The sequence below is a fragment of the Aedes aegypti genome, unplaced genomic scaffold (genome assembly GCF_002204515.2).
Source record: "Aedes aegypti strain LVP_AGWG unplaced genomic scaffold, AaegL5.0 Primary Assembly AGWG_AaegL5_hic_scaff_651_PBJ_arrow, whole genome shotgun sequence".
In the NCBI taxonomy this organism is placed as follows: Eukaryota; Metazoa; Arthropoda; class Insecta; order Diptera; family Culicidae; genus Aedes; species Aedes aegypti.
This window is the reverse complement of record NW_018736333.1, coordinates 1,717-24,380: the sequence shown is the minus strand read 5'-3', so window position 1 is coordinate 24,380 and position 22,664 is coordinate 1,717. Positions and strand designations below refer to the sequence as shown.

At 37.9% G+C, this 22,664-nt stretch overlaps 1 long non-coding RNA gene across 1 annotated transcript; it reads left to right on the top strand.

The window, feature by feature from the left end:
- The first annotated feature begins 13,027 nt into the window (after positions 1–13,027).
- Positions 13,028–13,474, top strand: LOC110681276. Its single transcript, XR_002503148.1, has 2 exons — positions 13,028–13,092; positions 13,155–13,474. It is a non-coding gene; the product is annotated as an uncharacterized LOC110681276 (long non-coding RNA).
- Positions 13,475–22,664: the final 9,190 nt, after the last annotated feature.

The following is a 22,664-nucleotide window of genomic DNA, read 5'->3' as shown; positions in this document are numbered from 1 at the left end:
TATCTTAGGCATTCATACTGAGTGACCAGCCCACTTAAGTCTGCCAGTTGGTGATACACTAAAACACTTCTCTTCAGATTTGGAACAGCTTGTTTGAACAAAACACAAGCACATAAGGGCTATGACTCACACTTTAAATTTTGTCTCACCTTTTCAGCTCACTGTTCTTATTATTATGAAGTTACAATTATTGCGTATGAAGAACAAACCGCAGTAATAGATGCAAATACAGCAAAATGTCGTGCTCATAATTTTTGAGGAATTTCATTAAATAAATTGCGTTATTTTAGTGAATTGCAGAAGTGTCAATATATAATCCATAAAAAAGTATACATCTTACTATATTGTATATTATGTTTTAAGAATTCTAATGTTCCATTCAATACCTACACCAAAACGAATGCAAACACAGTCCAAACTAAACTTTATTCTCAAAAATATCATTGAAGCGTGCGATAAAAACGATTGAGAGTATTTTGTTTGTGGTTTTAATGTTTAATCTTTCTACGAGCTTCTTTCCCTATTTGTTAGAGATTCTTTAAGACGTTAGATTTGTTAAGAGATGTGTTTGATACAAGATTTTGAATCAAGAATACGGGTCTCAATATAATTAAAATGTTCCTTGCGAGCTGGGACTATGAATTCCTAACTGAACCCTGGAGAATCCTTATGGAGTTCTTAGTTCATAAGGGACTTCTCAGAAATTTTAACGGATTCTTGAGAATGTCTGCAGATTCCTAGCGAACACTGAGGGTTTCTTGCGGGATCCTGAGAATATATTGTTATTGAGGATTAAGTCCGAAGGGTTTCAAGGGCATCCTGGTAATTCCTAGCTGATAATGTGATTTGTAGTGGTATTTTGAATATTTCTGGCAAAATCTTGTAGATTTTGGAAAGGTTTCCAGAGAAATTTGAGGAGTGCTAGTGGTAGCCTAAGAATAATGAATTTTTGAAAATTTTCATTGAAGACTTGAGAATTTTCGGAAATATTGCAGCAATATTCCTAACAAAAATGCTTCTGAGCCCTAGCGGTTTCTTGTAGATTACTTTTTTAGTTGTTTATGTTTGCCATTTTGATTGCAGTCAATCATTAGTTATGAAATGCTTTACTTTATCAGAAACATAAATTAAAAGAGGGTATTCTAAACTTACCGAATATTGTAAAATTTTTACGCTAAAGCCTTAAAGTTAAACTGATTTCAATATCATTAAATAAAAAAAAAACTCATGCCGTTTTGCAATACCCAGCGCATTTGTTTTGTAAATACGTCTTTGTATGAAAACAGTATTTTTTTGTTGTATTCTTACAAAGTTTTAGGAAAATGCTCAGTTCTTATATAAAGGTCACTTTTGCGATTATTGATTTGACCTGGTCTACTCATACAAATAGTGTACATAAAGCTTCTGAAAATCCTTGATACATTGAGGCTTAAAAGTAAGAATGTAGAACGTTTGTCACAATTAACATCACGGCGCTATAGATCATAGCATAGCATAATATTACGGAAAACTGCTTCGAAGTGAACCGTTCTGAAGTCTTGATGCCATATGGTTCCACAAGGATGATGTAATAACATTCTAATGATGTTTTCAAAACCTATAGTTGAAAAATAAAATTTAAAATAAGGGTTCCGATTTTGGCACGGTTCCGTTTTTGGCAACTGAAAATTTCGACTTTGTTGCCAAAAACGGAATCCCACTGTATATCCTAAAACGTACAGGGGATAGGCAAAATGATTGAGATAGGCAAAATTTTGCCCAAATTCAAATGCTTATAACTTTATGAAAAATGGATGAAATTGGATGCATCTGGAAGCAGTCGACGGCAAATTTGGTCCAGTTTAGCAACTTCCTTGGCCATGCATATTGGCCACTGGACACCGGAGATGTTCCGGATTTTCTGAGGTCATGTCCAAATGTCATTTTTTCTGTCGCTTCTATTTTTGTGCGGTGTAAAGTTCGATAGATGTTTGCAATTTTCCTAGAAACTAGAACTAATAGGAAGTTGAATGCCACTGGACGCATTAAGATTGGTTGGAAATCTTCAGAAATATGACCATTTCCGTAAAACTGGTTCCGGAAAGCATGGTCAGTCATGTTTGTATTTCAAATCATGTAAATATTATCCGGAGCTATATCCAAGCGGACAGCAACCTTAAAAATGATGTTTCCTGCAGCGTATTCAGAACCATTAGATGCACAGACCACTCTATAGAAGGTTCCAGGTACCCCGGGGGAAGTGGTCAATTAGGAACATATCCGGAACCATATAATATGGGCATCAAACTTCATGATTTTCAAAGGTTATGCTTTCCGAAGCATTTCCAGCATCACCGGCTGCCATGACCACTTTATAGTAGGTTCCAGGTGCCCCGGGGGATTGGCCAATTCAAAACATGCCCGAAAACACATCAATATGGGTATAAACATCAAGATTTTTGAAGGTGATGCTAATAGAAGTATTTACAGCGCAACTTATTTATATGACCACTGTATAGTAGGTTCCATGGGCCCTGGGGGATGAGGTCATGTTTCGAATTGGCCACATCTCTAGGAGCCCCTGGAATCTAGTATAGAGTGGTTATTACATCATGTGGTTCTGAAAATGATCGCCATTTTCCAAGTCCCATGGATCTTACTGTTTATGGTAGAATGTGATTCTAAACAGATGAACGGACATGTTCCGAATCGGCCACATTCCCCGGGCACCTGGAACCTACTATAAAGTGGTCATGGCAGCCGGTGATGCTGGAAATGCTTCGGAAAGCATAAACTTTGAAAATCATGAAGTTTGATGCCCATATTGATATGGTTCCGGATATGTTCCTAATTGACCACTTCCCCAGGGTACTTGGTACCTTTTATAGTGTAGTCTGTGCATCTAAAGGTTCTGAATATGCTGCAGGAATCATCATTTTTAAGGTTAGTGTGCGCTTCTCAACTAACAATTCAGAGCCACAAACAAGCATGCATGTTTAATTATTGTTCAATAATGGTAATGACAGCTGAATAAAAATTTTGCTCTATAAAGAGCTGAGAAGGTGCTTTTTCAACACAAACTGAGGTCAATGTTCAACGTTATGCATTAGAATAAACAAAAGTTGAATCGCAACTTATTAAACGTTTCCAAAGATTCTCATTCGACTAGTGAAGATTGTTTTACTAATGAGCTGATCAAGACATGTTTCCCCAATTAAAAAGCCAATATTCCACTAAACAAATGTATATGTATAAAAGGATATTCAGAAGACGAACTAACGTTTTACTTGAATCGCACTTCAGCTATTACCACATGTTTAACATAATCATGAATAAGAGCTGAATAAGTATCTTATAAAATCCTAATTCAGCTTCGGTATATTATAAGAACAGTTGATCCAATAGAGGATTGACAAACACATTGTTCAGCGATAAATAAGCCTTGTAAAATCGATCACACTATAGCTAAATTTCACAAAATGGACAAAATATCCGAAATGCGTGTTAAGTTCCGAATGCATTTCAAAGCTTATAACTTATGCTTTCTCAAAACTTTTGAATAGTCGTTCAGAAAATAAACATGGTCAGCCTCCAGAAATGTAAAATTATTTTGAAAAACAAAAACAAACATTTGAGCTAAGTGTTCCTAGTAGGAGCGAAGTACTGACAAACATAGCGTGTTATTGACTTGATTGACATAAAAGATCTGAAGACAACATCAAAATTTTGTTTGTTTTTGTATGTAGTTAATTTTAGATATCGTTTCCAGATTTTTTATATATTATATCTCTCAGGTTATTATCACTTTCTGCTATTCAATTTATAATTAGCTATTGCTAGGCTTTTTTCGCCAGCTCGGGACGTTGTTCCGTACAAGAAAAGTGGAAATTTCTTTGACAGAATTGATTAAATAAATATCTATAGTGAGCTACATTGAAAATGACATTTCTTCCCAACTGAATAGTGCGATCTAAGAAAAATGATTTACTTGAACATTTCTGAAGAAAATCCCACGCGTCATTCGAACATTTTTCTATTCAGGCGTATAGTCCTCAGAACACTTCAAATGGTTTAAATATATTCATAATAGGTTTATGAAAAATACTAATCAATAATATAACTAATTAATACAAATATAATTTATAAAAAAATGAATTTCAATTTAAGTTAATGAATCATTCAAATTGAAGTTTTGAACAAACTAAAACTTATTATCAAATTAAATTAAGGTGAAGATGCATCGAAGCCAAACCTCAAATTTTCAAGAACATTTATCTAGAGAACTAAACATCCGTTCAAGCTGAAAACTTAATCGATTGGTCACCACCAGCGTGTGACCAATCGATTATGTTTTCAGCTCGAACCGCTGCACTGTCTGGTTCTCTAGATTTGTGCTCTTGAAAATTTTGAGGTTTGGCTTCGATACATATTCACCTTAATCATTTCAGACTGATTTCACGTTGTGTAGAGTAAGGTGGGGCAAAAGTTCGACCTTAGTGGTATAATCAATGTTTCCAGGAAAACAATAGCAGTTAAAACAAAACAAATACCATACAGTGAAGCTTCAACATATTGGCTAGAATTTTGCTAAACAAACTTGTGTCAAAATATTTACCCATTTTTAGTTATAACAGTTTCAAAATTAATTGTCTTATTCGAACTTTTGCCCCACCGGTGGGGCAAAAGTTCGAATCTAGTGTGGGGCAAAATTTCGCTGGCTAAAACACAAAATATCGATCCTTTTATGATAGGCATACTTTACACCAGCCGTAAACTTAAGTTTGACGAAAAATACACACTAAATTTTCATCAAAAATTGCCCAAAACCGGGTTAATTGTAATATACTCAAAAATAGCAGTTTTTCACAAAACTATGTGGAAATGTAAAATTTTGGTGACAATTTTCACACGATCAGACAATTTAACTAAATTTGAAAATAATATGTGGATTTTAGGCAATTTGTAAATTTTTCCGCGATTTTATACATGGGTCGAACTTTTGCCCCGCTGATTCGAACTTTTGCCCCACTATGGGCCAAAAATTGTTTTCAAGCATTTATGCAAAAACTAATACACCTCAAAGCAACCTTATGATAGGCCTAGAAACGCCCTTACATAAAATATTGAAACATATTTTATCTTCAATTGGTTCCATGCAACGAAAGTTTGACCAAAAATTACAATATTCACGTCGAAAAACAACAAACAGCCATAACTTTTCCAAATCTCAATCAATTTTTATGATATTTGGATTGAAAGTCTCTTACTTGAATAGCATTCGACCCACCATGACATTTATAAGATTTTTTTTGAATTGAACTGGAAATCTTAAAAAGAAACTCTTACCCCACTCGAACTTTTGCCCCACTTTACTCTAAATAAACATTATTTTTGACCATCATTGACATAAATTTTCTCACTGTGCGCTAAAAATAGCCGACTGAACTCAGCTTGGATCAGCACTAAACATCAGCTGAATAATATGCTTGTTCAGTTGTTGATCAGCGTACCATGTGTTGATTAGACGATGTCGAATAGAAGCTCAAACAAGATCAATATTCAGCTATGAGAGGTTTATATTTTGCACTGGACGATTTCGTTCATCAATTCTAGGATGGCGCAGATGGCAAGGCATACCGCTGACGATCGGAAGGTCTCGAGTTCGAATCCAGTATCCAGGCGATTTTTAAATATGGTTGTCATATCATGATAATTGTGTACACTACATTTTAATTGAAGCGCCAGAAAAATATTTTTTTGTTTTTTATTTGTTTTTAATTATTTTTGGACCAGTCGTATAAAAGCTGAATTAAATGCTTGTAAAACGTTTTAAAAGCTGAAAAATAAAGTTGGAATTCGACGACATGCTTTAAAGTTTCTCCAAATTTGTGTGAACAACGCCTGAACAAAGGTTGGCCATGAAAATTATTAAAATGTTATTAAACATGATGCTGAATAAAACTGCCATAATGGTGTTTGTTAAATGAGTGAATGTTAGTTGGGTTGGATATAGCTCCGTATAATATTAACATGATTGGAAATACAAACATGACTGACCATGCTTTCAAGAACCAGTTTTACGGAAATGGTCATATTTCTGAAGATTTCCAACCAATCTTAATGCGTCCAGTGGCATTCAACTTCCTATTAGTTCTAGTTTCTAGGAAAATTGCAAACATCTATCGAACTTTACACCGCACAAAAATAGAAGCGACAGAAAAAATGACATTTGGACATGACCTCAGAAAATCCGGAACATCTCTGGTGTCCAGTGGCCAATATGCATGGCCAAGGAAGTTCCTAAAACTGGACCAAATTTGCCGTCGACTGTTTCCAGATGCATCCAATTTCATCCATTTTTCATAAAGTTATAAGCATTTGAATTTGGGCAAAATTTTGCCTATCCCCTGTAGTATCTGCACATGAATATTTACATTATTTTTGGGCTTTACTGAATAAATTGAATATTTTTGGTTCATCCTCTGAATTGGTATACCGTTTGGCTGCAATTTGTGTATCACTAGTAGGCATAAAACAATGATATTTTTGGGTACCAGGGACAGTTTTAACCTTATCAAACAATTCCACCAATTCCTTCGACATTTCAACATATTGTTCATTAGATATATAACAGAAATTTAATTTGGTGATACATGTATCAGTTTGTTTCACTGCCCAGTCGAATAGTTCTCTGTTTCCATAGTATTTTGCAAGACTTGCTCTTTTCGCCATTCGCTTGAGAGTGCCACCAGTAGCGTCACAGGGGCCTTTGCCGTGGGATGTGGCAAAAAAGTGCAACTCTGCTTCCAATCCATGTATTTTCTTGAAATTACATAAGCTGGCATTTTTTTTTTCTTTATTTTTTATAATGAGCTGCATGGAGCAGATGGAGCTGACATAAAAATAACTTTTGAGAAATTTATTTTTTGTTTAACAAAATTTTGAAATAAATAGGTGAACTGCTACTGTGTCATGGGTCAACACTTCTGATAGTATAATAAAACTAACGTTTTCCAATTTATTATCTTTTTATGGTATTTCTCGAATGTGTGTATCGTTGCTTGGGAATTATTCCAGTGATATCCTTGAGCAGCGTTTTGTATGATAAAACTATAATTTTCAGAAAAGTTGCTAATTACCAGTATTGCACCTTGTTTTAAGGAGTATTTTTTGTTTAGTTTAAAAGAAGACTATTCTTTGCAAATAAAATCATGAGTTATGAGCTTATCAACTTTCTCCACGAAAAAAAATCTTCAACAGGCTTTTATTATAGTTTCTAAGTTACAGCGATCGGTGGTGAGCCATTGCTGAAAAACTACATCTTCTTTATCGCTCTCCTCTAAAAGCGAGATTAATTCTCCTGTAATATAAAAATCCGTCGGATTGTTAGTCGGAGTTGATTTTCTCATAAGCAGAGGCGAAGTCCATTGATTGCTTTCATTTAAAAAAACATAATCACTGTATAATTCCGTTTTCTACCTATTCTCAATAAAAAATACAATCTATTTTCTGATTCAAACTCATTTATCACTTGAAAACACGATCATATTTGACGGTTTAGAACAAAATCTTAAAAAAAATCAGTTTTGGACTTGAAAAATTCGTTGTTAGAAAAACTTTTTTCCCTCAAATATGCCTAATTTGCTGTGTATGGACGACTTTTAGTAAACTTAATTGATTGCGAAACTTTTTGCCTAAGAACAATCAAAATCTGAAATGGCTGTTTTTTTAAATTGACTTTAAAGTTTTGAATCATTTTTTTTTTTCAGTGTAATAAATGTTTTCTTATTTTTTCAATATTTTTTTCGAAAACTTCAGAAAATTTCACGACAGTCCCCCATACAACACTTTTTTGTTGGCCTTACCGTTTTCGAGTTATACGGGTTTAAAAAAAAGATTAAAAAAAACTTTGACCCTTTCCAAATGTTAGTCTAGATCGATTTTGAAAAAAAAAAACAAAGTATGTAAAGTATCTTTGTTTCACATAGTCTTCACACCCAGAAAGTTTAATTGAATTCTGAAGGGGTGCTGCCAATCCCTTTGTTGAGTTGGCGTAAAATCCGTCTATATAAAATAGGTTTTTGCTCAAGATAAGTTCACTACTAAAAATTTCTGAGAATACTTTTAGTAATTACTGGAGGCACTGCTCAGGAAACTCTGTAGAGATTTTTCAAGAAAGCGCTGGAAGATTTATTTTTGAGTTGTTGCTTGTGTAGATTATGTAAGAGCAAAGCTCTCTAAAAGAGTTCTTGAAGTTGTTTTCAGTATCTATCTGTTCATAATGAAATTTGTATAAATCTCATGATATGTTTGATGAGGAATTGTTGGTTTAACTGATATAATTTGGCATAATCGCTAATAAATTACCAGGTATTATTTCCGAAAGAAGAATATCATGATGAGTTGCTCCATAAATATGATTAGGGGGATTAGGGGCATTTGCTTGCTTGTTTTAAGACCATAGTATGACAATATTCTTTAGTTACCCTCGGCTGGATTCCAAGTTCGTAGTTAGTACGACGTGCTGCATTCATTCATTTTGTGAAAAAATATATCAATTGTCAGAAAAACGACACAAAAATTGGGTCGAAAACAAGGCTGGTAAAAAGATATCGGGGCAAAATTAACACTTTCGTGGAATTTAGTGAAAACTAAATTATCAATGGGTGTCAAACGTTCAGGTATGTAAAAGGACTCCCCTCTATCACATTAACAAAAAACATTTCTGAGTTATTTCGCTCAAAAACTAGAATATTCCATCGCCTTATTGCTTATAAACCTATTTGAAGTTGGAAAAAAATAAAGTCAAATTTCTCAGGACAATAGAACCAAACCAAAAACTTTTATACCGCCAAGCCGTGTAAGAAATTTTGATAAATTATGCATATTCTCAGAGGTGTCCATTTCGCCCCTAATCCTTTTATATCTTGGTAGGTAATTTTTTGATGATATATTGCAGTAATTAGTAAACAAATATTGGCATTCTTAAAATAAACTTCGGAAGAAATCTAAACATAGTTATATAAATAATAGGGTTCTAAAGCCCTGTTCCAATTTTAGTACCAAATGCTTAAACTTATGCCAGAAACTCATTTTTTTGGTTTTTCGTTGGTTTAAGTCCAAAAAACATTTTTTCCTTTTTTAGATGTCACACGTCTTGGTTCAAACTCAAATTTGGGGTGTATTTTGTTTTCGGTGTCTCTCTAGAAAGTGTACGTCAAATATGATCAAAAGTGCCAAGGTTCCGCCATTATTTGAACGGGTCATTCTGCTAAAGTAATAGCAAAGGCAAGCTCTGTCGTGTTATTTTGTTAAGTATTAAAAACAAGAATTTATCAAAAATTCTAGGACTCTGTTGAATAGAAAATATCTGATGTAACATTTTGTTGAATATCTATAGGAACTCTTGGAATGATTTATTTGAAAATTTATTTAGGAATCACTGGAAACCATTCGACGGATCTTTCAGCTAGGAATAGCTTTTTTGTAAGAAAATCCTTCTGAGTTTGCTCCAGAGTTTTTTTTTAAGAAGTTCGTTAAGAGATTTTTCTAAGAAACCCTACAATAATGCCTACGACAATTTGTCTAGGTAACTTTCAGGAATTGCTCCAAAATTTCCACAGAAAAACACTTCCAGGAATTCCTTAATAAATTCAATCTGGTATCACTCCTGCACTTGCTCCAAACATTTCTAGATTAAAAAATCTGAATGGACTCTTTAAGATTGTATTAAAGTTTTCACACCAGTTAATAGTAGGGTAAACCTATAGTGGTGAATGAGTTCCCAAAGTATTAGGTCCCATAAGAAATTAATGGATTTCGCCATTGAAAGAACCATGCTTAAAACATACCTCCACTAAAGAAACAGTATTCCTTTTATTGGTGCAAGAATTTTTGCAGTGAAATTTTATATGAATCGTGAATTTCATACATTCCAATTTTGTCTGTGTTCAATATTAGAAGAATGTGCAATCCATCGATTGATACGTTAGAATAACATATTTCTCGCCAATTTATGATCTTGCCCTAAAAGCCATTGGTAACCATGTATGTAGCTCGCTGCTACTGAGCAAACGAATGGATTTACACGTTATTTAATAATATTACGATAAAGAGAAGTCCCATCTGTGATAGTTTTAATCTTTGTCCATTCATTTACTCAAAACAACGAGCTAAACACTCGATTCCAAATGGCTTCTAGAGCAAGATCATAAGTTATGCGACATTTTATGATTTTATCAGCATATTTTAGCTGTTTTTCCTTTAATTTTGCTCTACAAAAAGTAGTCTAGTAATTAGTATTCTCCGATCACTCCTATACAAATTCGTTCAGGGATTTCGTCTGATTTTTTTCATGAAATTCTTTCATCAAGTCCAGCAGGTTATTATTAAGAAATACGATGCATCTAGGGAATCCTCTGAGACTTATCCAATAGTTCAGGAGTGCTTTCAGAGATCATGTAGGTGTTGGATGTCCTTAGAACTTAAACAAGTTTCATCCGAGTTTTATTTCAGGAGTTTCTTTAGAATTAACTCCCGGACGCTTTAAAAATATTCTCTAGATATTTTCGAAAAATTTTCACTTCTCTTGTTCGGAATTGGTAAAGAAATAAATATTTTTCTGTAGCAGTCCTTTTTTCGATCAGCTCAAACTAAAATCAGATTTATTTAACAACATTTGTATCTTAACTTACAAGAAATAGTTTTTCCTCACTCCTCCTTCCTACCACAATTTCATCACTTTATGTGATGATTTCCAGCGCTAGTTCTAGATTCAAACAATTTCAGATCAGTCTAAACTAATCCATTTTTTATCTTTCGGACCCCGGAGCTTTCGGAACAGATCACCGCTGCTTCTCTTCAATTGCACAAATCTTGAGTGACTATGCAAATCCACCTAAACTGCCGTTTCTACTTAAAAAGTGTTTTCTACACAAAACTAATTCCTATCTTAGATCATTAACGATCAACGCTCCGTCATCGTAATCATCGTCATCATCGAAACTTGAAAAGCAGTTTTTCTGTTCAAAACTAAAAATTATTCGATGAAAATGTGTTCACTGTGTTTCGGTAGGGGAACAGAATACAGTAAACACATTTTCCTGTAAATTTTCTTGATTTTGAACGAAAAAACTGCTTTTGAAAATTCTTAAATCAATGACGGATCCTGCCCCCCTTAAGTTTGTTTTTGTTTTTTATTTCCTCTCCGTTTCACCAACAAATCATCGCCAATGATATCTGTTACCACAGTTGACCGGTAATGTCTGCGGTGAGATGATCTCACTTCTCACTATAGACTGTGAACGGAAAGATAGAGTTCGATGCCGTCAACATCCCTAGTGTCGTCTCTGCTTGAACACTTCCTTGAGAAATTTCTTAAAGAACCTCTGGAGCAATCCCCGAAGGTATCCTATACATTCCTGATTGTAATCCTGAAGAAATCCCGAGCGACAATTTCGAAGAAAATATCAAGAAACTGTGGAGAAATTATTGATGTGGTGTTCTAAACTGAAGAAAGTCATAGAGAAATCGATGGAATAATCAATGGTAGATGTGTAGGGAATTTAGGAATTTTTGTGGTTATCCATAGAAAATTCCAAATTAAATCCTTGCAGGTATTTTAAACGAAATTCCTGGAGTAATTACTTAGGATGTTCGCGAAACCTTCACTAAATGAACTTCTGAAAGTATCGTTGAAGTAATATCTGAAAGAAGCTTCAGGAAAATATTTTTTTTTATTTTCAATCAAATTCTTAGAGGAAATTATAAAAAAATACATTTAGAATTACGGTCAGTAATGCTTGTCGTAATGTCACGAAAAATACCGAAAAAGCCTTAGAAATATTCTTAGAGAAATGTTTGGTCAGCTTCTATAAGAAATCAAAAGTCCCTGTTCGGTCTCTTCCTAGGTTTTATTCAGGCCAGATGGCTCTAAAGCTTCTATTTTAAGACACTCAGTAGCGACCAGCATGCTGTCAGATGTCAATCAAATATTTGACATCTTGTAGTGTTGGGGTCTTCCTTAGCCAAGTGTTAAGAGTCCGCGACTACAAAGCAAAGCCATGCTAAAGGTGTCTGGGTCAGATTCCCGGTCGGTCCAGGATCTTTTCGTAATGGAAATTTCCTTGACTTCCCTGGGCATAGAGTGTCATCGTACCTATCACTAGAACACAAAAATGACGCCTTTGGCAGAAAAAGTTCTCAATTAATAACCGTGGAAGTGCTCATTGAACACTAAACTGAGTCTAAAAGCAGACAGAGCCTGTGAGGACGTAATGCCAAGAAGAAGAAGATGAAGAATAAATGATAGCGATATGTGTTCTACAGAGCACTTTCACAGTTATGAACTGATACGGTCTACTCTCCTTAAACTCCATAATTTGGTTAGAGAGGTGTCGAGTTACAAAACACAAACACAGTACAAATGCGCATCCAACTTTTAGTATGGTTATCTATCTCGATATCGAGATATCGATAAGTAAGGGAAAGTTGTCTGTTGTATATTTTCCAATTGTGTGCCCTTAAGAATTCCTGAGAATTTCCACCCCAAAAAGGTCCTTGAATCGCGGAAATTTAACCCAGCACCTCAACGAAGTCTCGCTGAATAACTTCAAAAGACGAAATGCGAGAAATTAGCCCCCTCGGGCTATCGTAATGCTTAAGGGGGCTACCTTCGATTACCGCACTGGCACTGAAACAAGAACTGCTCGTTAAACTTTCCACATTTTCCTTTTCCGCAGAACGAAGATCTCATCGTTTGGATGCGTTACGGCCGCGCTGCCCCAGCTTCCGCAAGCTGCACCGCCGCATCGACCACAACAAGAAGTACTTCGAGAACGGCCTCGGCAAGGGCAACTACCACGCTGAAAATCAACTACTGTAAGTTAGCCCAGTGTTCAAAATATCCAGATGGGATGATAACTTTTTTGGATATGTCCTCCTTTTCAGCCTACTCGGTTAGTGAGTTCGATGGAACCAAGAAGATCATCCTGTCGACGACCTCGCTGTTGGGAGGCAAGAATCCATTCCTAGGATTCGCGTTATCATGCGTTGGAAGCGTGTGCCTCCTGCTGGCATCGTCCGGCTAGTGATCCATATCAAGTGTAGCAAGAAGTAAGTTCTTCGAGGTAGGAATCAAGTGAGTGGTTTGATCCAGAGTTGTTCTGTATTTTTAGTACCTCCGGCATCAACAGCGTTAGCCGCGTACGCCGTACACCTAGGAGTTACTATCGTTGAACAGCTAAATTGAGCGATTTCTGCTGCTGTTTCGTTCGCAAACTACGTATATACGTTTCCTATTGTTTTGGTAAGAGTTTTTCGTTAATTTTCGCTTCCTAGATTAAGTTGGGATCGGTTGATCATGAAGGATTAGGACGCGCGCTGCAATGTGATGATGGTACTTTTTTTCCGTGTAGAACTACTATATTTTTAACTTTTATACGAATAGGTGCTTATTTATCGAAAGTTTATTATAGGCAACGACTTTGGTCTGGCAGATTGCAGTATTCTTGTTCGTTCTTTGTAAAACATATGCTTTAAAATTTAAAATGAGAATGTTTGAAAGCCAAATAGCTGTTCATCGAACCGGTCATTAATCATCAGTGTTGCGAAAAAGATTATCAAAAATCATTGACGTTAGCTCACACCTGTGCTAGACGTGAAACATATGAAAGAAGTAAAGAAGATAGAACACCTGCACACTCGACTTAACACTTACACTTATACAGATGCATTGGAGTAGAGAATACATATATCGTTGTTGAAAGTTTTTAATCACGCCCATCGGATGACCCATTGCGGTTGAAGTAGCCCTAGAGAAATATATTTTGTCACCCTTTCCTGGAAACAGATCGATGTGAACCGATAGATAGTTTTAATCCTTGATAGTAATATATAATATCCCCAAGAACAATGTTAGACGCACTCTTAATCAAATGCAAGTTAATCCTTAGAGATCACACACTCTCACACAGACACATTTCTCAAAGTGGCCTTGAGCAGATCGTTCTGAACGCAGAGTTGCAGAAATGCTTTTCATCATCGATGAAAAAAAATGAAGAAAGAACCATGCCAAATACATGAATAAAAAGCAGCTAAACTAGAAAGAACAGGAATAAGCATTTCACATTCACATACTGCGAATAAATTTGTCAAAATCAATGTTAAGTAGGTAAGACGCGTATCGATGTCGCTGTTTTGGTCGATGATGACGTCCCACGAGACCCGTTTTCGCACCACAGAGAACGCGAAGTCGAAGACTTTCGAGCAGAGAGACGAGACATATCACCATCATTATCATGCAAATTTGTGTATAAAAAATTGACCAGCCGGGGCAGATTCTCGCATGTCGCTTTGTTCTGCACTCTTCTCGCGAAAAGATTCCAACGGTCGATGCGCGAATTTCTCCACAAGCATCTTCAAGCGGTTGACGTGTTGCTAAAATATGCTAATGGCGGGCCATAAAATGCGGCATCGACTTGTGGCTTTAATTTCTAGGCTTGATTCTTGATGGTGAGTTGGGTGCGTGCGTGGCTTAGCGGTTAGTTTGATTGCTAATTGACCTTTTAATTGACTGCGCCGAAATCAGTTTTGGTTATGAAAAATGGAGCCTCTAAAGGATTTTATGGTCTGCACGGAAAGATCCTTGATACTATCAGTGGTCGATCGGTCGATACAGATCGATGGCAGTTAAATTTTACCTACGCACATCATAATCTTTCGAAGAATTATTAAGAATAACGTAACAAACTCCAATGGAATAATGTAAAACAATAAACAACATATATGTAGTATTATTGAACAACTACTTGAAGAAAACCTTGGTTATGGGCCCAGAATTTCCAAAGACAGGAATTGTAACATTTGTTTGAAACGATGGGCTAGCTTATGCTAATTTACAAGAAACAAACACTGAAACCATCGTTTTAGCTGCGTGTCATTAAAAACCCGTTATTAATCTCATCGAAGCTTTGAAGCTACTCATCATTATACTAAAATGAGATTAATTCGGAAAGCTCCTGACGAGCAGTGAAACCGGATCAAGACGAAGCTGTCGAACTGGATTTGAACTGAAAAGCTCCAGCGACTACATGTTTAGGAATTGACAAGATAAATTACATTCTAGTTCGACGAGCTAACGCTGCGGAAAGAAAAGAAAGAGATCGGACTGACGTTAATCAAGCTTAAACGGTGTGTGTATATGGATTGGTCGTAAGTGGCAGGATACGCTCTCGTAAAACAAGCGACGTTCAACCGATTTACATTATGTCCCACGAAATGCTAAACGGAAGGCTGTGCAATGAAGATGTTGCTAGCACAATTCCACAAAGACGGGCTTGGGGATTCCATTCTCCACGTACGTTTTGCAGTGAAGAAACATACTCGTAACAATTCACTACCGCATTCGTCAGAGATGTTGGAGAGCAGGTACATCACACACCCTGCAGTGGAGATGTCTTTGGGTAAGAATTGTAGAGGAGGTAGAGGTCAATAGCCTGCAGTTGGAAACGAATAGCCTTGTTGTTTCTGTAGTTTATTTCGAACAGGTTATGGGCCCAGAAAACGCCTGTAGTACGCCGAGGTCACGCTTATGAGGGACCCACGAGAAAGAACCTGGACGAAGGGGCAGAACCCTGGACGGGAGGAGGCGGTTAAAGCGGGACCAAGAGTCGGAGGCCAAGATGTTGAGAACAAGGCTGGATCTACGGCGCTAGAGATTGTGCACGAAATACGGTTTCCCAGACAAACTGATAAGATTGATAAAGACGACGATGGAGCGAGTGATGTGTGTAGTCCGAGTATCAGGGACACTCTCGAGTCCCTTCGAATCTCGCAGAGGGTTACGGCAAGGTGATGGCCTTTCGTGTTTACTGTTCAACATTGCTTTAGAGGGTGTGTTCAACATTGCTTTAGAGGGTGTGGGACAGACACGAGTGGCACGATTTCAGAAAGTCCGTTCAGTTACTTGGTTTCACCGACGACATTGATATTGTTGCACGCAACTTTGAGACGATGGCGGATACGTACATCCGACTAAGGGCTGAAGCTAGGCGAATCGGTCTGAACATCAATGTGTCGAAGACGAAGTACATGATAGCGAGGGGCTCAAGAGAGGTCACGGCATGCCCCCCACTTCCAGTTCATAATGACGGCGATGAAAATCGAGGTGGTCGAAGAATTCGTGTACTTGGGCTCACTGGTGACCGCCGACAACGACACCAGCAGAGAAATCCAGAGACGCATCGTTGCTGGAAATCGTGGCTACTTTGGACTCCGCAGAAACTCTAGATCGAGTAAGCTCGCCATCGCACGAAGTTAACCATCTACTAGATGCTGATTATACCCGGTACTCTTCCTCTATGGGCACGAAACATGGACCCTACGTGCAAGCGGATCAACGCGTTTCGAACGGTGTTTTCGAACGGAAGGTGTTGCGGACCTGGGAGGGAGAAACCAATACAAAATTTCTTGTACGTCATAGTGAGCCGAGATTCCGCTGTCACGAACTGTCACTGTGAGCCCAGATCTCAAACATTGGACTAACATTGAAAAATGCGCGGTAACTGATTAAAACACATTTTCGTATGTTCTTCAAAAGTGATAAAAATCGAATGAAAATAAATTCATGCACATAAACGCATGTAATGTCACGTTGAGCCACCATTTAATCTGATTGAACATAAAGCATTTAAATATGCATCGTTTCTACTTTTTCCAATAAAAATGAATATTTAGTGCATAGAAAACTGGTGGCCCTTTTTTTCATGTTTGTCAGGAAAGAATCGAAGGTGCACAACAAAAGGAAACTACGATTTTTCTCGAAGCCTGCCTTGATTGTTGTTGGCAAGCTGGAGTTATCTTGCAGTTCAAAATAACGTTGTCTTATATTTCGTGTGTAGTATCGGTGCCTCCCTCCCAGTTGCGGACCATCTACGGGCGGAGTGCAAATGAAAGACGGAACGTGGTGAAGGCGAATGAACCATGAATTGCACCAGCTGCTGGGATGAAACTAAGCGGGAAAACTTACAGTGCCAGGCCAACTCATCTCTCCGGCAATCCCAGGGTCGGCTAGCTACTGGGTAATCAAGGGCTTTTTCGCGAATACAACAACTAACTCACGGGAACTTTCACTTTACTTGTGCATTTATTAAATTTCCTAATTGTTGGCGTGTTGTTCTGGGGTTTTCAATTTAGTGTATATTTGTTATGTGTGTCCTAATCTAATGTTCGTACCGGTACATGCCGCTGCCGTTTGTTGTTGGGTGGACGAAATCCTGCTGTGCGGCCGGAACTCTCGGCCGGAATGGTGAAGCGGGCGGTTGTACGGGCTGATTTTTTAACTCCGTTGACGGGCCAGCGGGCGTTGCTGGACGGTGGGGTTGCAGGCGTCTTCCTCATGGACGATAATCGGCCGGCCGTGGCATAGCCACCTTGGAAAGCCGAGAGGGGAAATCTCCTTGGACGTTTAGGGCCAACGGCCCGATATATTGGGTCCTTTGTAGAGGACAGATCCTTAACATTTAGGCTCGGAAGCCTGATGGCTTCAACGGGCCGAACGTGTGCTGGAACGGAAACAATGACAGAACAAGAACAAGAGCAAGAGGTCCTATTGGACAAAGACAATTACAATGTGTTCCCTCGGAACGGTGCAGGATAGGCCTTTTACCTGAGCGATTTCCTTCCCAAGCATCCACTTAGCTCCTGTTAAGGGATTAAAGGGGGGGGGGTGTTGCTCACTCTATAACACTGCACTTAAAACACGTCTTTAGCACATGGACGCCTGATATTGAAAGAGGCCAGCTATTGGCCAATGGCCGTTATTTCCAAATTTTAGTTTTCCCACTTTCCGTCATTCCAGTGATTTTTAACTTTTAGCCATCCTTTTCCGCCATGCTGCAGCATTAGTAGCAAATATATCTATTTGCAGCGGTACTGAAACCCTATCACTCCTGTGGTAATTTCCTTCTGTTCTTGCACAAGAAACGTGAAGGGTCCAACAAAACAACAATATAAATAAAAACAAAAATCCACAATAAGCCAATTTATGAGATGTTTCAAATCATATGAGCCTCTGTACGTGCCATAAATTCTTTTGACTTTTACTGTGCGCCGTGTGTTGGAGCTGTCTCGCTCTTTCTCACGGGCAACTTGAAAACAGGGCGCACAGTAAAAGTCAAACGTTTTATAGCATGCATAGGCTCATGGTTTCCGTTTGTTTACCAGCTTTGAAAGTTTCTGGCGGGCCGATTTATTTACGTTTCTTCTAGCGCTACATTTGGAAGGAGCATATTCAATAATGGCGCTGGTGACAATGCAACAAAGTTTTTAATGTTCGCATGAAAAAATTAAATCAGTAGGCAGGGAAGATATTTTTCATCTACGTTACCTGTAATACATATAAACCGGGTAGAAACATGCGCTGAAAGAGACGGGGAAGTCATCGGCAACAAAATGTGACAGCACCATTCAGATATCATGCTAGTTTTTTGAAACAACAACAATGAGCGGCCCGCCAGAAAACGTCATTCGAACGTCTCGTAAAATGGCTTATAGGGTAACGACTGTTTATTTTGATCTTAATCGCTAACAGTTGGCGCCAGTGGCAAAAAGTACAGACAACAACCCTTCGAACATTCATTTATCTGTGCTGGCCCGCCTAGCGGCGACACTGAAGTGTGTATTCCTTTCACTGATCGCGCTATGCTGGATTCTCAAATTTCTCACAATTTCAAACACAAAGCGCATGGAAGAATGGTAGTCGGTGAACTGTCAAAACGTATGGGAAATAATGAAAAACGTAAATTACTTGCAATTAGGAAACTGGATCGAAAAAGTAGTGATTAGAAATCAAGCGTAATATGAATACATAACTTTTTGTGTTTAGTTCATCTTCCATTGTGCTTTCTTTGCTTCAGGATTTCGTTTTTACTACCACTGAAAAAGAGTCATCTATTGCCTTTTCAGTTTTGAATATCGCTCTATTTGTAACCAACCGGTTACAGGGAGAACCAACCATTGTCCATCTCGCAAAAAAATGGGAGGTTGCGGTGGGCCGTGCATGTCTCCAGAATGTCGGATAATATTCCGGTGAAGGTGGTTCTCGAAAAAATCCGACAGGTACAAGACGACGTGGTGCGCAGCGGGCAAGATGGGTCGGCTTTTGAACCTTTTTATAACTGCACCACTTTTCGGGGAAACGCGTCATTTGAGGAACTGGCATTCGTGGAAAAGTAGTACAATTGGTTACTAATGGCTCCGTTTTTTTCCTCATGGCTCCGTTACAGTTGATTGTGTGGTTTTTTCTGTACAGGTTTTTTTCGGAACACTAGGAATGAGTTTTGAATATATTCGTGCTGACAATAAACGCAGTTTTTCCAAATAGTTTCTGCATTTATTTCTTCTTGAATAATCAAGAGCTATCGCTCATAAGACAGTGAAACCAGTTTTTCAAGTAACTGCGACAATCTACAAGCCTTTTAGAAAATTTTGAAGGTCGTAAATACTACAATTTATTACGCAATGTGCGGTTGAAATATGGTGCAGAGCTACTTGGACACTTCCATAATTCACTGTGGCATAGGGGTTTTTTCTCACCGAATGTTTGAAACTTAACAATAAGGAGCACTTCAATACGACGCATAATGTAGCCAAATATGAGCTCTGTTGCGTTCAATAAACCCCCCTGCTGAAGTGAATCAAAAGTGCCATGAATAGGATTTGGCGCCTTAAGTCATATAAATTTAATTTGATTCGCATATTCACGTTTGTCAACCACTGGAATAGAAATCGTCACCATACCTGATATGAGAACACTTTGAACTGCATTACACACGTGCGCATCGTCCGCGAGTTGACTCTCAAAAGAGCATTCTAGAACATGGCGCACGCTTAGATAACTTCACACAATAGTGCAAGAATAATTGAAATCTGTAAATTATAGTTCAATAAATTGGATTGCAAAAAGGCTTAGCTGTTGAGATTGATTTCAATTAATTATTCGAATCGGCAAAGTTCACCGGATTTCGTAAACTGAGCAGATTGTGAGAATCTATACAGTCAGGTCTCCTATTAGACGCTGCCACTTACTTCACACCCAGTGTTGTAAGCAATCACGGTAGTCAACAAGTTTTCGCGGATATTCTGCCGCTCTTCCCTCAAACATGCACAACACGAGTGATCAAACGAATGTCGGAAAGAAAAATGTCAATCCAGCTTTTTACGAGCGCTAATGAGCCTATGCATGCTATAAAACGTTTGACTTTTACTGTGCGCCCTGTTTTCAAGCTACCCGTGCACGGAGAAAACGGAAAACCTATATTTGAGTATTTTTTAACTTACTTTTGAGTTATTTTTCTCTCCCCATTTCATTCGCTCCTTCTATTGTTGTCAGAGAGCGAAGAGCAAAACAACCCAAAAACCGAACCTTAGTTCGTTACCTCAAATTTGAGTAAGTGGCACAGTACTGGAAGTTGAGTTATTTCATCTGCCGGTTGAGTGAAAAGAACTTAGCCAGTAGGTATTTTTTCGCACGGCTGCAAATGAAAACAACTTCTACCCCGTCAACTCAAAATTAGGTTAACGCACGAACCCCCGGAATTGAGTGGAATGAACTCACTTTTGAGTACTTCATTTTCTCCGTGTGGGAGAGAGCGAGACAACACCAATACACGGCGCACAGTAAAAGTCAAAAGAACAAAAGAATTTAGAGCACGTACAAAGGCTCATGGCTGCCGCAATCAGGCTCGCTTTCTAGTAGGGATCGGTCGATTTGACGTTTGGCTTGGGTCTACACACTCAATCTCAGTTTATCTGTTCGGTAATATTTTTTACGGTGTTGGCACTGTAAATTACAACAAAATACCGAACTTTCAGCATTTTTATTCGGACTCACTGATGTTCAGCAAAATATTTATCACTTTACTGAATTCGGTAACCAGTTTAGCTGATCGTTCAGTAATATTCTAAAAATACCGTACGAACTCAGTGAGTTTAAAAAGTCAGTAAAATCAAAGTACTGACTTTCAGTGATAATTATTTATTACCGACTTTTTTCGTTAAAGTGCAAAGAAAACAAAAAAGCGCGAGAGGAGAATTTGACACAAAAACAATTATGGATAGATTCTGAATCAGAAGTTGGTATGTGCGAGACTGATGAGCTGCTTCCAAATGAAAAGCAGTTTTACTTCCTGAATGCTGATTCCTGTGGGCTCGGTGCAAGGTAAGGAAATTGATTATCGGCAGTATATTGTTATCTATTAAGATAATAGACACCGAGTATTCATTGAGGTTCAAAAACCTGTAAAATTATGGACCTCAATCACAGCACCAATTTGTTAAGGTTAGGTAAGAAGCCGGGATGTTCCCGGCACAAACCTATGACAAACAATTTGTTTGCCGATTTTTAATTCCTTTCAGAAGTAACGAGTTTCTCACATATAAAATCATGATGCGAAATGGTTTGGATGTTCAGGGTGAATGAATTGGGACCAACAAAAATATGGAATGAAAAAGGGGACTCTGCTCAAAAGCGAAAAAATCAAGCAAATTATGGTAAACAAATAAATTTTATTTACCGAAAAATCCAGTACACTGGCTGCAGAAAGATTTACTGACTAAACCAGCATTTTATGAACAGCTCGAGAATCTTGTCGATTTACGGAGTTTTCAGTTCTTATGGAAATTACCGAGAAAACTCTGCTGTTCAAAAACCCAGTAAAATTTTACCGACTTCGTAATAAAATCTTAGTGTGTACTCAGTATCCAGGTATGGGCCTGTTCATATGACAGATCCGTCTATGCATTCGTTTACATCGGTGGAGGACCGGTGCTAACACGGGCCTGTCATTTTCATAGAAGAACTGTCAAAGTGCTTCCTGATCAGCTGATTTGAGACGTCATGTGAATAGGCCTAATTTAAAAGCGCTAATGGCTGCCACAAACAGGCTCGCTTTCTGGTTAGGGAAATGTCGATTTGACGTTTTGGTTTGGGTCATTTTCTATTGAACGGACCCAAGCTAAAACATCAAATCGTTTAGTCTCCTACCAGAAAGCGAGCCTGTTTGCGGCAGCCATTAGCGCTCGTGAAAAGCCGGATAAAAACAACCCAAACCAAAACGTCAAATCGACCGATCCCTATCAGAAAGCGAGCCTGTTTGCGGCGGCCCTTAGCGCTTTTAAAGAGTTTGATTGGAATGCAAACTGACCACAATAGCTTCGCTAGAAAACATTACGGTTTGTTTGTTTCTGTTCTGCTTTCACTGTATGTGTGTCACATACGACATACCAGGCAAGATCAAACTATTCATGTTGTTTTTATGATCCGATGTCTGAAATTCTATGCAAAACTTATGATTTACGCAAGTGTCATCGTGGTAAGACGACATTCAACTTGATTTTTTTTGTGTTTGTTCATGTTCATCTCTAAAGTTCGTTTTATGACTGCTGACCATGGCCCCAAACGAAACGAACGTCGCGTAAAGTGGTCGAATGTTTACAGCACTGTTCACACCCATTGCGATTTCTTAGCCAAAGACAAATTAAAGACCCCCATGTCCCTTTGTCCCCCTTGCAGTTGCCCCAAAATTTTATGGCTCATAAGGTAATACTAGAATGCCGTTCAAAGTGTACTGCAATCTGTCAAACTTGGGTACCCTTTTTGCACCGCCGAGGACCAAATGCAGTACTAG